We start from the raw sequence: 16,123 nt of genomic DNA on the forward strand, positions 1-16,123 counted from the left end.
AACGACTGAGCCACCCAGGTGCCCCAAAAATTAAGACCAGGTTTAAAATATTTATTAATTCAGTTAAAATAACATGTAATGGGTTTAATAATTTTAATGTAAATAATATATTTTTTGAAAATAACTATAATTTTCCAAAACAAAAAAACTGTTTAATAGGAAGAGTGGCATTATTTTACATGATTGCAAATCTCTTTAGTGACTAGCTAATAGCTACATTCTCATCTGCTTCTGCATTCAGTCTATTATGATATTTTATTTTTGTTGAAGTATATGAGAAAATCTGGCTTCATACAGTTGTGTAGTTGGAAGGAGGAGTTGGATTCGGGAGGAGTATTTTTTGCATGTAATTGTGGATAATTCTTGTTGGTATTTCATCAGAACTTGGCCCATAATAGTTTCCTAAAGGTTGGTTGCAGTGTGGACTCTGAAATCATATCAGTAAACGTTTTGTACTTTGTTACACTAGAAATTGTTGTATAGGTCATTTGGAAAAGTAGGGAAGAGCTTTCAAGCTCATGCTGATGGATACAGGTTTTCAAAAATTCTAATTTTTGCTTGAAAGCTTGAATTTTGCATTGGAAACAAATATTACCGATTATTTTCCTTGAAGTGATAGGCTCATCTTAATAACTGTAGTTTGTCAGTTGTTTTTTGAAGTAACAATGAACTCGCTTTTGAAGTCATTTTTTGAAGTTCCATGGAAAAGTGGCTTTTTCAGCTTGTAGATAAATTGCACAAGTGCTTTTTCTTAAAGGCAACCATCATACTTAGAATGCGAAAGTATTTTATGTTTACTCCCCATTTTGTCACATAGAATATTATAAGTCATCCTAAGGGCCAAGATTTAGTAAAGTTAGTATTTTTCTCTCTTTCTTCAAGAACATTTTTTTTTTAAAAGATTTTATTTACTTATTTGACAGAGAGAGAGACACAGTGAGAGAGGGAACACAAGCAGGGGGAGTGTGAGAGGGAGAAGCAGGCTTCTCGCCGAGCAGGGAGCCCGATGTGGGGCTCGATCCCAGGACCCTGGAACCATGACCTGAGCTGAAGGCAGACGGTTAACCACTGAGCTACCCAGGCGCTCCCAGGATCCCAAGTTCTAAGAGAAATGTTCAGTAAAATGAAATATGTATAATTGTATGTAACGTAGTTCACAGTATGACAGAATATATTCATTTGTCACCTGTTTAGTTATTCAACAACTTTTTACTGCTTATTACATTCTAAAGTGTGCTTTGTGAATCAGATATAATCTCTTCTTTAAGATAATCTCTGCTTCCCCCAATCAAATAAATCACATTATTTAATAGACTTTATCTAGGGAAGTACATGTTGACCTGAGAATGTATGTAAGGTGCCCCCACCTAGCCTAGTGTGTCAAAGAAGTAATGGTGGAGTTGAGATCTGAAGAGTGAATATATGTTAACCAAGAAGTTTTGAGGGAAGGAAAAACAATGTGCTTACCAGAGGGAACAGAAACTATATCTTAGGCCCAAAGGTGAGTAGAGCAGAGTGATTTTGAACAAGATAAAGACCTGTGTACTTTAGAGTACAGTGAGCAAAGAGGGGAGAGTGAGCTTTGAGGAGTTAGGTAAGGATGAGATCAAATAAAGCCTTATAGGCTATGTTAAGGATGTTGGTCTTTTTTATGAGGCTGATGAGAAGACACTGAAAGTTTTAAGCAGTGGGATGACGTTATCATTTTTACTTTTAAAAAAGATTACTCATGTTAAGAGTAGAGAACAGATTGGAAGGAGGTTTGTGTATGGATTGGAAGGAGCTCAAGAAGAGTTTGGGAGGAGGCTAGTTTAGAATTGATGGTAGCAAGTGGTGGTAAATTATCTAAAATCTCTAGTGCCTGGAATCAATATGGTAGGCTGTGGCTCCTTTTCTTTTTTAGAAAAAGGAGTGTTTGAGGCTATAGCGATGTTAGAAGTAGTTCAACAAATAGTTAATTTGATATTCAACAAGTATTTACTGTCTACTCTATGAAGGACTATTTCTAAGTACTGTGATGTCATGTTGTGATGTCTATTATATGTGATATTATGTAAAAATCATTGACTAATAGATTATAAAACCTTAAATTTAGGGAGGAGAAAAATCTATAGTACTGATATTTAAATGAGGAAATATTCTGTATGGAAGAAAATAATTGTTATTTTTGAAAGGTTTTCGATTTTAGTTTTGGCAGTCAGTAGAATTTTGCTTGTGGAAAGAAAAAGTATCAAGCAGTATTTTTTTTTTTTAAGAGCATCTAGATATTTAGTACATTCCTCTAAAAGATTCAAATAATACTTTTGCATTAAAGGCAAAACCTAAAATTCCCCTTTCTTCTTTTGCTCTCCACGTTCCTACTCATTGCCTTCCCCAAACTGTTGTCAAGTTTGTTTTGTATCCTTCCACTTTTTACTCAAAGGTTGAGGTGGTTTGGGAAGATTGATCTGGCATTGGTACAGGATGGATTAGTGAAGAGACAGACTGGATGCCCAATGACTAGTCAGAGGACTTGTATTTGTCCAGATGCAAAGAATATTTCTTGAATTTATTTTTTTTTTAATTTTTTATTGTTATGTTAATCACCATATATTACATCATTAGTTTTTGGTGCAGTGTTCCATGATTCATTGTTTGTTCATAATATTTCTTGAATTTAGATAGCTGTGGTTATGATTGAAAAGAAAGGAATAAATGCAAGTATCAGGAAACCTTGGTGAAGGGGATATGGGTAGATAGGGCAAGGGAGAAGTCAGATGACTTATTTTACCTATAGCCATTCTCCTCCAGCATAAAGCTAGTATGCTTTCAGAAGGCAATTTGCAGTCACAGAAATGAATCTATAGACCCTCTCTTTTCAACCGTTAGTACACAGTTGGTTCCGACACTTCCCAGGTTTTACTCCTCCACAGTTGAATTGATTGGCAGAGCAGTGGGTTGAAAAATAGGAATAAGGCTTGACTGTTAGCTGGCTGTGTGGGCAGAATCTGGGAGAGGGAGGAAGGAGAGGAAAGGGACTCCAAGGTCTCTGGCTATATAGTATGAGGACATGCGTTTGAGGTGCAAGTTTTTCCTTCTAATGTTAATTTTGATGTTCTGTCATAATGTTTTGTTTTATAGATGTTGACATTTTTAGGCACATAGAATCTTTTTATAAGTACTTCTAAAACATGTGTGATTTATATGTGGATTGAGAATTGTTCTTATTAAAAAGGAACTTTTAGACTTCTGAGGAACAGTTCAGTGTTTAGGGATTTCAGGGAAGATTTTTCATAAAGACTGAGTTTAGCTGAGTCATGAATTTAAGGAGTTAAGTGGCAAGGGAGGTTGGGAGGCAAGGGATGTAGGTAGTAGGAACAGCATGTGTACCAGTGCATATTTGAGAGAGCTACAAGTAGTTTGCTTTTGATAGTGTCATATGTAAGGGAGAGTAGTGGAGGAGATGAGAGCTCAGTCAAAAAATGGGCAGACACACACACACACACGCGCGCGCACGCACACACACACACACACACACACACACACACACGAAAAAAAAAACCCCAAAACCAGGCAGACTGCTGCCATTAAACTGTAGATAACCAGTTCAGTGTTTCCTACATTTGAAAACAAACCATGTTTGTTTTTTTTAAACACTTTTTTTTTAAGATTTTATTTATTTGACAGAGTGACCACAAGTAGGGGGAGCAGCGGGCAGAGGGGAGTGGGGAGCCCAGTACAGGGCTTGATCCCAGGACTCTGGGATCATGACCTGAGCCGAAGGCTGACGCTTAACGACTGAGCCACCCAGGTGCCCTGAGAAACCATGTTTTAAATTTAACACTGATAAGGTGAAATTGTGCTTTTGCTGAGTCCTGAGAGGTATTCTGTTGCTTTGTCTAGACACATTTGGCATAATCAACAGATACCAATGAATAAGTGGGTAAATGCAAGACAATTGATTTATAGGTCTAAATAAACCGTTTTTGTATGAACTAAGTGTCATGACTCAGGACTGCTTGCATTAGTGGATTTATTATTAGTGTTTATTAGTATCTTTGGAATGTAAAGCCACTTACTTCCAATTCACTTGTGCATTTCTTCCACTCATCCTTATTCCTCACTTCTGCCCACCCAAAACACACACACACAGAAAGGAAGAAAGGCAGCATGGTACTATCTATATGAAAATCATTCTACTGTCTGGGTTTTTGTTTTGTTTTACTTTGGTTTTGAGTGAAGAGGTGAGATGGTTTAAGGTGAGAGAAAGAGTAAATAATATATTTACATCACTGAGAAGAATTGCAATAAAACATTCCTTTTACAATCAGAAGTCCTAGAAAATTTGCTTCCAAGATGTTTTGACTTCATGAATACTATAAATCATATCATGATCTTGTTTCTTTATCTTGTGGTTTCATAGAGATCAGAGCCAAACTTACGGCTCCAATTTATTGACTAGGACTGTGTGGTCTCTGTGGTCTGTGTATTAATGTCCTGGCTTTATCTTTATGTTAATAGTTACCCTGACTTTTATCTTGTATATTTTGCTGTTTTGTACACATTTTTTATACTGATGTAGTAATAGCTAATGGCCTTAACTGCAGACCAGTGAAATTATAATCTTTTTTTTAAGGGGAAATGAGGATTAGATCAAGTCCAGGCCTCTGGATTTTTTTTAAAAAGCTCACCAGGAGGTGTTGATATCCTCTCAGGGTTGAGAATCACTTGTTCTAGAGCAGGATGTTTTCAGCAAAGGGCTGGGGATAGTAATTATTTTAGTCTTTGTAGGCCATATGATTTGTCATAACTACTCAACTCTCCCTTTGGAGTAAGAAAGCCATAGATGTCATGTAAATTAATAGATATGACTGTGTTCTAATAAAACTTTGTTTACAAAAACAGGAGCAGTGTTTAGCCCGAGGATCATAGTTTGTAGAGCCCTGTTCTATAGCCTGAACTTCAGTGACTGTGCTGTACTGTTGTTGGACCAAAACTGTATTTGAGCTAACATATTGAGGTTAATGGATTTCTTCCTTTTTCTTAAAAAGACTTTTATTTATTTATTTTTAAAGATTTTTTTTGTTTTTTGTTTTTTTAAAAGATTTTACTCACTTATTTGAGAGTGAGAGGGAGAGAGAGAGAACAAGCACGGGGAGCTGCAGAGGGAGACGGAGAAGGAACAGGGAGCCTGATGTGATGAGGAGCTTGATCCTAGGACCCTAGGATCATGACCTGGGATCATGACCTGAGCCAAAAGCAGATGCTTAATTGAGCCACCCAGGCACCCCTTTTTAATTTTTTAAATTTTTAAATTTTTTAAAAATATTTTATTTATTTATTTGGCAGAGGCAGAGATAGTGAGAGCAGGAATGCTAGCAGTGGGAGTGGGAGAAGCAGGCTTCTCCCCGAGGAGGGAGCCCGATGTGGGACTCGATCCCAGGACCCTGGGATCATGACCTGAGCTGAAGGCAGACGCTTAACGACTGAGCCACCCAGGCGCCCCTAAATTTTTAAATTTTTAAAAAAAGATTTTATTTATTTATTTGACAGAGCATGCACAAGAGAGGGAACACAAGCGGGGGAGGGGTAGAGGGAGAAACAGACTCCCTGCTGATCAGGGAGCCCAGTGCAGGGCTCCATCCCAGGACTTGATCCCAGAACTCTGGGATCATGACCTGACCGAAGGCAGATGCTTAACAACTGAGCCATCCAGGCGCCCCATTTTTTAAGTAAACTTTTAAAGAGTATTTTTAATTTCGCAGCAAAACCTAGTGGAAGGTATGGAGATTTCCCATATACTCTCTATCCCTGCACATGCATGACCTCCCACAGTATCATCATCCCCCACTGGGATAGTTTATTTGTTATAGTTGATGAACCTACGTTGACTCATCATTATCACCCAGAGTCTATAGTTTACTAGTTTCCATAGTTTAGGGTTAACTTTTGTCACTGTACTTTCTCTGGGTTTTGACAAATGTGTAATGACAGCTACACACCATTATAGTGTCATACACAGTAGTTCCGCTGCCCTAAAAATCCTCTGTGCTTCACCTATTCATTCCTCCCTTCTCATCCCAGGCAATCAGTGATCTTTTTACTGTCTCCATTAGTCTGCAAGAATATCATATAGTAGTTGGAATCATACATTATGTACCCTTTTCAGATTGGCTTTTTTCACGTAGTAATATTCATTTAAGGTTTCTCCATGTCCTTTCCTATCTTGATAGTTTGTTTTAAGTTCTGAATAATATTCCATTGTTTGGATGTACTACAATTTATTTTTCTGTTCAGCCTACTGAAGGACATCTTGGTTGCTTCCAAGTTTTGGCAATTACAAGTAAAAGTTGCTATAAACATTTTTATGCAAGTTTTTATTTATACATAGTTTGGAAACCCAAAGTGGCTGTACCGTTTTGCATTCTCATCATGGATGAATGAAAGTTCTACTTGCTCCATATCCTTATCAGCATTTGGTGTTGTCATTGTTCTGGATTTTGGCCATTTAAATAGGTATATGTGATAACTTGTTTTATTTATTTTATTTTTTATTATTTTTTTTAAGGATTTTATTTGAGAGCGAGAGAGAGAGAGAGAGAGAGAAAGAGCATGAGCTGGGGGAGAGGCAGAGGGAGAGGGAGAAGCAGGCTCTGAGCAGGGAGCCCGATGTGGGGCTCAGTCCCAAGACCCTGGGATCATGACCTGAGCCGAAGGCAGACGCTTAACTGACAGAGCCACCCAGGTGCCCTTGTGATAACTTGTTTTATTTTATTTTATTTTATTTATTTTATTTTAGATTTTATTTGACAGAGAGAGACACAGCGAGAGAGGGAACACAAGTAGGGGGAATGGGAGAGGGAGAAGCAGGCTTCCCGCCGAGCAGGGAGCCTGGTGCAGGGCTCAATCTCAGGACCCTGGGATCATGACCTGAGCCGAAGGCAGACACTTAACGACTGAGCCACCCAGGGGCCCCTGTGATAACTTGTTTTAAATTGCATTCCCTGATGACATATGATGTGGAGCATATTTTCATATGCTTATTTTCTGTGTATCTTGTTTGATAAGGTGTCTGTAAGGTCTTTGGCCCATTTTTTTTTTTTTTTGAGAGAACAACTCCACATCTTTTATTTATACAAAAAGGGCATATTTAGCAAAAGACACTGAAAAAAGAGTCACTATGGCCCAGGAGACAAGGCAGGGAGGTGACAGGCCTTTGGAGGCCCTGCTTAGGGAGGAGTCTGGGAAAAGTGGTGAAAAGTCCTGGGTAACTGCTGACTGGTGGGGCCACAGAAAGGAGCAAGCTCCAGTTAGATCAACACTGTTGGCAGGTCATGGGTGGAACTCACAGCGACCTCACTACTAACTCTCGAAAGAGTCCCAGTCAGTGCTGTTGACTGAAGTGAGAGCCCCCCTGGTTCCTGGAGGGCACCCACCAAGGGACACAGGACAGGAAGCCCAGGTTGGGAAGTGCAACTCGGGGTGAAGGCCAGGGAGAAGCAGGTGCTCTGCAGTGGCCAGGAAAGGTCCAGACTTGGTGGCGGAGTTGCGTCCTGTTACGTTTGGGGGTTCCGCTCTATCTCTGCCAGGCACTCTCTGACTAGGGCCCGGGACACATGGATGATGCCTCTCTTCAGGCGCTTCATGGCGCTCTTGCTGCCATCATAGGTAGGCCGGATCTCTTTGCCCATCTCCTCTATGACCAACAGCAGGTCCGTGTAAGTGCTCTGGGAGCCCTGGGCTCTGGGTGGTCTGCACATAGCCCATGGAGGGCGGTCCAAAGTCGTTAAACAGGAGTCTGAAAGGGGCAGCGGCTCCTGGCACCGAGCCTGATGGCGATGGGACACTTGCGGCTGTTGGTACTGGGGTGCCTGGCCCAGGGGTGCTGGAGCCAGGGGTGCTGCTAGGGGCGGGGGCAGTGGGTTTGTAGGACATCCCCAACTCTTGGGTGCGGCGGATGCCGGCCCTCTTTGGCCCATTTTTAATTGGATTGTTTATTTTCTTATTGCTGAGTTTTAAGAGCTCTTTATAGTTTTTTGGATAATAATCTTTATCAGGTATGCTTTGCAAATATTTTCTCCCATTCTGTGTCTTGTCTTTTCATTCTCTTGATGGTGTCTTTGCAGGGCAGAAATTTTTAATTAAATTTCTTTTTAGAAATTTTTAATTTTAATGAAGTCCAATTTATTAAGTCTTTGATGGATTATGTCTTTAATATATCTAAAAAGTCATTGCCAAACCCAAGGTCACCTAGATTTTCTTCTATGTTACCTTCTAGGAGTTTCATAGTTTTGGGTTTTACATTTAAGTAGGTCTGTAATAAATTTTAAGTCAATTGTTGTGAAGGATGTAAGGTGTTTGTTTAGATTCATTTTTTTTTTTTTGCACATGGATGTCTATGTGTTCCAGCACCATTTTTTGAAAATATTTTTCTTGCTCCATTGTATTGCCTTTGCTCCCTTGTCAAAGATCAATTGTGTATATTTATGTGGGCCTATTTCTGGACTCTCTGTTCTTTTGATCTATATTTCTGTTCTTTTGCCAGTATCACACTGACTTGATTACTGTAGCTTTATGGTAAGTCTTGAAGTTGGGTAGTGTCAGTTCTCCAACTTCGTTCTCAAAATTGTCTTTTGTCTCTCCATATAAATTTTACTTATTTATTAGGTTTTTTTCCAGGTACACTGAGATATAATTTATATGCAACATTGTGTAAATTTAAGGTGTACAACGTGATGATTTGGTACCCCTATACATTACAGAATGATTACCATAATAGGGTTAGTTAACACCTCCATCATCTCACATAATTACCACTTTGTTTTGTGGTAAGAGCCTTTAAGATCCACTCTCAGCAACCTTTCAGATATATGATACAGTATTATTAATACTGTTGTTACCATGCTGTACGTTAGATTTCCCCAGAAATTGTTCGTCTCATAACTGGAAGTTTGTACCCTTTAGCCACATTTCCCCATTCCTCCCACCTCCACCCTTGGCAACCACTGTAAACTGTTTCTATGAGTTTGGCTTTTTTTTGATTTCACATATAAGTTGGTACTGTATAGTTTTTTATGGTATACCCTTGCCCTCAAGGTCCATCCTATGTTGTCGCAAATGGCAGGATTTCCCATTTCTCATGGCTGAATATAGTTCTTTGTGTGTGTTTGTATGTACCACATCTTTATCCATTCATCTGTAGATGGACACTTCAGTGTGTTTCCATATCATGGCTGTTATGAATAATGTTATAGTGAACATTCTTCTCTGTTACCTTCTAGGAGTTTTAGGATATCTCTCCAAGTGGAGAGTGCAGATACCTCTCCAAGATTCTGATTTCATTTCATTTGGATATATACCTAGAGATGGGATTTCTGGATCATATAGTAGTTCTATTTTTTTTTTTTCTTCAGAAACCTTCACACTGTTTTCCATAGTGACTACACCAGTTTACACACACCAATTGGCCACATGCCTAAAGGTTTCCCTTTCCTCCACATCCTCACCAGCACTTATGTCTTACCATTCATTTGTTTTTGTTCTTTTGAAGTAGGCTCAATGCCCAGTGTGGAGCCCAGCGTGGGGCTTGAACTCACAACCCGGAGATCAAGAACTGAGCTGAGATCAAGAGTCTGACATTTAACCGATGGAGCCACCCAGGCATCCCATGTCTTGTCTTTTTGATGATAGCCATTCTAATAGGTGTGAAGTGATTATGGTTTTGATTTGCACTTTTTTAAGGTAAATTTTCCTGCCTTATTTTTTTCTTTTTTAAAAAAATTTTATTTAAAATAATCTCTACACCCAGTGTGGGGCTTGAACTCATGACCCTGAGATCAGGAGCCTCATGCTCTACTCACTGAGCCAGCCAGGCACCTCTGATTTGCCTTGTTCTGGTGATTAGTGATGTTGAGCATCTTTTCATGTACTTGTTGGCCATTTGTATGTCTTCTTTGGAAAACTCTTCAGGTTTTCTGCCTTATTTGTTTATTTGCTTGCATGCTTGCTGTTGAGTTGTAGGAATTCCACACACACACACACACACACACACACACACACACACACACACACACACACACACACACACACACACACACACACACACACACACACACACACACACACACACACACACACACACACACACACACACACACACACACTTTGGATATTAACTCATTTCCTGATAGGTGGTTTGCAAATACTTTCTCCTATTCGTAGGTTGCGTTATCATTCTGTTGATTTTTTGTGTGTGGTTTTTTTTGTTGTTGTTGATGTTGTTTTTTTTTGCTTTGCTGTAGCTTTTTAGTTTGATGTAATTCCACTTAATTTATTTTTGCTTTTGTGGCTGGTGCTTTTGGTATCCTATTCAAAAAAGTCATTGTCAGGATTAATGTCAGGGAGCTTTTTCCCTATGTTTTCTTCTGTGGTTTCAGGTCTTATGTTTAAGTCTTTAAGCCTTTTTGAGTTAATTTCTTTAATTAACATACAATGTATTATTAGTTTCAGAGGTACAGGTCTGTGATTCATCAGCCTTATATAATACCCCGGGCTCATTACATCACATGCCCTCCTTAATGTCCATCACTCAGTTACCTCATCCCTCCATCCCCCACCCCTCCAGCAACCCTTCGTTTGTTTCCTTTGCTTAAAGTCTTATGGTTTATCTCCTCTGCTTTCATCTTGTTTTATTTTTTTCCTCTCTTCTCCTCTTCCCCTATGATCCTCTGTTTTGTTTCTTAAATTCTGCATGTCAGTGAGATTATATAATTATCTTTCTCTGATTGACTTATTTCGCTTAATGTAATACCCTCTAATTCCATCCACGTTGTTGCAAACTCTTTGAGTCAATTTTTGTGAATGGTATAAGATAGGGGTTTAATTTCATTCTTTTGCATGTGAATATCCATTTTTCCAAACACCATTTATTGAAGAGATTATTCTTTCTCCGCTGAGTGTCCTTGACTCCCTTGTCAAATGTTACCAGACCATATATGTGAGGGTTTATTTCTGGGCTCTCAGTTCTGTTCCACTGGTCTATGTGTCTGTTTTTATTCCAGTGCCGTACTTTTTGGATTAATAGAACTTTCTAATACCGTTTAAAATCAGGAAGTGTGATGCCTCCACCTTTGTTCTTTTTTCTTTAGGATTCCTTTGCCTATTTGGGATATATTGTGGTTCTGTATAAAATTGAGGATTGTTTTTTCTTTCAGTGACAAATGCCATTGGAATTTTGATAGGGATTGCATTGGCTTTACAGATGGCTTTGGGCAGTATGGGTATATAACAGTATTCTTCCCCTCCATGAACATGGGATATTTTTCCATTTATTTGTGTGTTCAGTTACTTTCATCAAAGTCTTACAGTTTTCACAGTACAGATCTTTCACCTCCTTGGTTAAGTTTTTTCATGTGTATTTTATTGTTTTTGATGTTACCATATGAAATTAATACAATTACAGTACAAAAAGTTGTATTTTATTGTTTGTGATGTATTGCTTTGTATGCTCTTAATGGAATTAAAAAATTCTTTTTCTTGTATTTCATTGTTAGTGTATTGAAATGCAATCGATTTCTGTGTGCCAATTTTGTATCCTGCAAATTTACTGAGTTCTCTTATTCTAGTATTTTTTGATGGAGTCTTTAAAATATTGTATAGAGAAGGTCATGTCATCTGCAAACAGACTGTTACTGCTTCCTTTCTGATTTGGATGCTTTTTGTTTCTTTTTCTTGTGTAATTGCTTGGCCAGAACTTCCAGTAGAATAGAGGTAATGAAAGTGGGCACCCTTACCTTGTTGCTGATATTAGAGGAAACGTTTTTAATCTTTTACCCTAGAATATGATGTTAGCAGTGTGCTTGTCATATATGACTTTCATTATGTTGATAAGCATTGTTTCTGTAACCAGTTTGTTGAGGGTTTTAATTTTGAAAGGATGTTGAATTTGGTCAAACACTTTTTCTGCATCTATTGAGATGATTATACGATTTTTATTTTTCATTCTCTTAATGTATATAACACATACTGATTTGCATATGTTCAAACATCCTTGCATTTCAGAGATAGATCCCTTCTGGTCATGTTTATGATCTTTTTAATGTGCTGTTGAATTCAATTTACTAATACTTGTTGAGAATTTTTACATGTATATCATCAGGGATATGGGCCTGTAGTTTTTCTTGGAGTGACCTTATCTAGCTTTGATGTCAGGGTAATTTTGGCCTTATAAAATGAGTTTGGGAGTGTTCTCAGTTTTGAGAAGAGTCTGAAAAAGATTGGTGTTAATTCTTTAAGTATTTGGTAGAATTCACCAGGGAAACCATCTAGTAATGGCTTTTGTTTGTTGGGAAATTAAAAAAAAATACATTATTTTGTTTATTTGAGAGAGAGTGCATGTGCATTAGTGGGGGGAGTAGCAGAGGGAGAGGGACAAGCAGATTCCACGCTGAGCATGGAGGCCAGTGTGGGGCCAGTCCCACTACCCTGAGACCATGATCTGAGCCAAAACCAAGAGTTGGTCACTCAACTGACTAAGCTACCTAGGCGCCCCTGTTGGGAGATTTTTGATTACTGATTCCATATCTTTACTTGTCATTATTCTGTTCAGATTTTCTGTTTCTTCCTGATTCAGTCTTGGGAGGTTGTGTGTTTATACAGATTTATTCATTTCTTGTAGTTTATCTAATTTGTTGGTGTATTAATTGTCCATTGGAGCCTGTTCTGATTCTTTGTTTCTTTGGTTTGTGTTATATTTTCTTTCATTTCTGATTTTGAGTTTTTCTTTTCCACTTTCTTTTTTTTTAAGATTTTATTTATTTGACAGAGAGAGAGAACACAAGCAGGGGGAGTGGCAGGCAGAGGGAGAGGGAGAAACAGACTCCCCACAGAGCAGGGAGCCCCATGCAGGGCTTGATCCCAGGACTCTGGGATCATGACCTGAGCTGAAGGCAGACGCTTAACCAACTGAGCCACCCAGCCACCCCATCTTTCTTTCTTTCTGTCTGTCTGTCTTTCTTTTTCTTTTTCTTTTTCTTTTTCTTTTTAAGTGTCGCTAAAGTATTGTCAATTTAGTTTTTCTCTTTGAAAAACCAGGTCTTAGTTCCTTTTCCTAGTTCCTTGAGGTGTAAAGTTAGGTTTATCTGAGGTCTTTTTCTTAATGTAGACTTTATTGCTATAAACTTATCTCTTAGAACTGCTTTTGCTGCATCTTGTTTCAGTAAGTTGTGTTTACATTTTCATTTGTTTCAAGATATTTTTTAATTTCCCATTTGATTTCTTTGGACCATTGGTTGTTCAGGTGTGTGTTTACTTTTTATGTATTCGTGGTTTTCCAGTTCTCCTCCTGTTATTGATGTCTAACATCATACCACTGTGGTCAGAAAAGATTCTTGGTATGCTTTCAGTCTTCTTAAATTTGCTAAGTCTTGTTTTGTGAGCTAACATAGGATCTGTGGAGGATGATGTATGTATGCATGAAAGGAATGTGAATTCTGCTACTGGATAGAATATACTTACCTTTACCAGTATGTTGTATTAATTTCATGTTACTGATTAGCATCCTTTTTAGCTTGAAGAAATTCTTTCAGCATTTCTTGTAAGGCAGGTATAGTGGTGCTGAACTCCTTCTCAAGCTTTTGTTTGTCCGGAAAAGTCTTTATGTCTCCTTCATTTCTGAACGATAACTTTTGCTTGATAAAATATTCTTGGTTGGCTGTATTTTCTTTCAGCACTTTGAGTATATCAACCCACTCTGTCCTGACCAGTAAGGTGTCTGATGAGAATTTTGTTGATAGCCTTATGGGGATTCCTTTCTAGGTGACAAATTTCCTTTCTCTTGGTGCTTTTAAGATTCTCTTTGTCTTTGGTTTTTGACAGTTTCATTATAATGTGATTAGAGAAGATCTTCTTGAGTTGATTTGTTTGGGGACCTGTAATCTTCATGAACTTGAACGTCCAAATCTCTACTCTGATTTGGGAAGTCTCTGCTATTACTTTAAGTTTTCTCGCCCTCCTAATTAGGCCATCTCTTCTCTGTAGTACTCCAGTAGTTCACAAATTGTTTCTTTTTATGCTATCCCAAAGTCATGTAGGCTTTTTTCACTTTGTTTTCATTCTTTTTCTTTGTTCTCCAGTGACTGGATAATTTCAAAATTCCTGTCTTCTACTTTACAGATTCTTTCTTCTTATTGATCCATGCTGCTGTTGATGGTCTCTATTGCATTTTCTCTTTCATTGTATTCTTTCGCTTTAGAGTTTCTGTTTCTTTGTTATGATTTTGGTCTCTTTGTTAAATATCTCATTTTGTGTATTGTTTTTGCTGATTTTTAAAAATTTATCTGTTTTCTTGTAGCTCATTGAGCTTCCTGAAAGAGATATTTTGAATTCTTCATCAAGTAAATTGTGGAACTTCATGTCTCTTTGGGGTTGTTTACTGGAAAATTATTGTGAGCCTTTGATGGTGTCATTTTTCCTTGAATTTTCATGTTCCTTGAATTCTTGTGTTGCTGTCTTCACATTTCAAGTATTGGTCACCTCCTCCAGTCTTTACTGGTTGACTTCAGGAGAGAACTATCTTCTGTTAGCTCTGCTAGGGATTCTGAGGCCTTCACAGATCTTCCATAGCTATGCCTGCTCCAGATTTCTTGCTTCTCTTTGTGGCAGTATGCTTAAGCTTCCGTGTTCTTTTTTGATTCTACAAAGTGCCAGGCTAGGTGCTGAAGGCCTACTTTTGGCTTTCCCATAGGTGATACTTACATGCTCAAGTTAATGATGCCTCCCAGGCTTGCAGATTTGGGCTGGCTTTCCATATGTGCTTTTTGCATTTTTTGCAAAAGCTCACTTTCACCACTGTCGGGTGTGTTGACAGGGAGCCAGTGATGAGGTGGGGGTGTGTGGGGGTTAGGCATGTGGGGCACCAGTAGTGCCTGTAGGCCAGTTTGGGGAGGATCTACAGGCAAGGTGTTTCCAGCAGCTCATGGTTGGGTCTTCTGTTCTGAGTCTGGCTCCTGGTCTCCCAGTTGCTTACTGCCCCCTAGTCATGCAGCTCATGACTTAGTATTTTGGGTGGGGCAAGAAAGAAATGGGCTTCTTTGGCAGTGTGTCACACATCGGGGGAAGTCAGGCACTCCCTCACTCACACTCAGTTTACTTCAGAAGAGAAATCATTGGCAGAGAAGAGCTCTTTTGGCACTGAGCTGTTTTGGAGCTTTCTTGGAGGAGGGGTAATGTGGGTAAAGTCAAACTATTCCTTTTATCCTTTCCAAAGCATCTTATCTCAGATTTTTTTTCCCCCCAGTAATGTGCAGGAACTTTTCCACTGGACTCCTGGACTTCCCAAAGGTTTTCTCATCTGTGGGTGATTGTCTAAATTAGTGTTCTCCAGGGGCTCCTGGACTGGGGCTGTGAGGAGCTGAAGCTGGTTCATGGGCCACCTCAGCATCCACATCCAGGACCAATGTCTGTATGTCTGTTACCTGATGCATGGGTGGGTGAGAGTCCTCCTAGATTCCTTGGCATATGGTACTAAGTGTCTGAACCAAAGGTAATTGGGGCTGGAGCTGAGTCAGTCCTCTGGAGCTGATTCTGAGTCTGTAGTCAAGACCGTAGTCAAGTCAGCTGCCTGGGTGCTGGCCTGTCTTAGAACAGCTCTCCTCCATCTTGGACTGCACTGGGTTTCACAGTCTCTTCTCTGGATCTTAAACTCTTACAAAGGCACTTTTGTCTGTAGATGGATGCCAGATTTTTGTGGCTGAAGGTGGTTATGATGGGGGATATCTTTTTTGGTATCTTTTTTTTTTTTTTTTTTAAAGATTTTATTCATTCACTTGAGAGAGAGAGAGAGAGAGAGAACACAAGCAGGGGGGAGAGGCAGAGGGAGAGGGAGAAGCAGGCTCCCCACCAAGCTGGGAGCCCGATGTGGGACTTGATCCCAGGACCTGGAGATCATCATCTGGGCTGAAGGCAGACGCCAAACCATCTGAGCCACCCAGGCACCCCTTTTTTGGCTCTCTTGCTGATATCACCTTTCCATGTAAACTTTAGAATCTGTCAGTATTCACAAAATAACTTGCTAAGATTTTGTTTGGGATTGCATTGAGTAGATCAAGTTGGGAATAAGTGACATCTTAAAAGTATTGAGTCTTCC

The 16,123-nt window shown here is 39.1% G+C and overlaps 1 protein-coding gene and 1 pseudogene across 10 annotated transcripts in view; one reads left to right on the forward strand and one right to left on the reverse strand.

Moving 5' to 3' along the window:
• ABI1 (abl interactor 1) overlaps window positions 1-16,123 on the forward strand; it is a 128,710-nt gene that overhangs the window by 19,818 nt on the left and 92,769 nt on the right. The gene's annotated exons all lie outside the window — the stretch shown is intronic.
• Window positions 7,536-7,914, reverse strand: LOC113921508 (annotated as a pseudogene).

This window comes from Zalophus californianus, chromosome 9 (assembly GCF_009762305.2).
Source record: "Zalophus californianus isolate mZalCal1 chromosome 9, mZalCal1.pri.v2, whole genome shotgun sequence".
Taxonomy (NCBI): Eukaryota; Metazoa; Chordata; class Mammalia; order Carnivora; family Otariidae; genus Zalophus; species Zalophus californianus.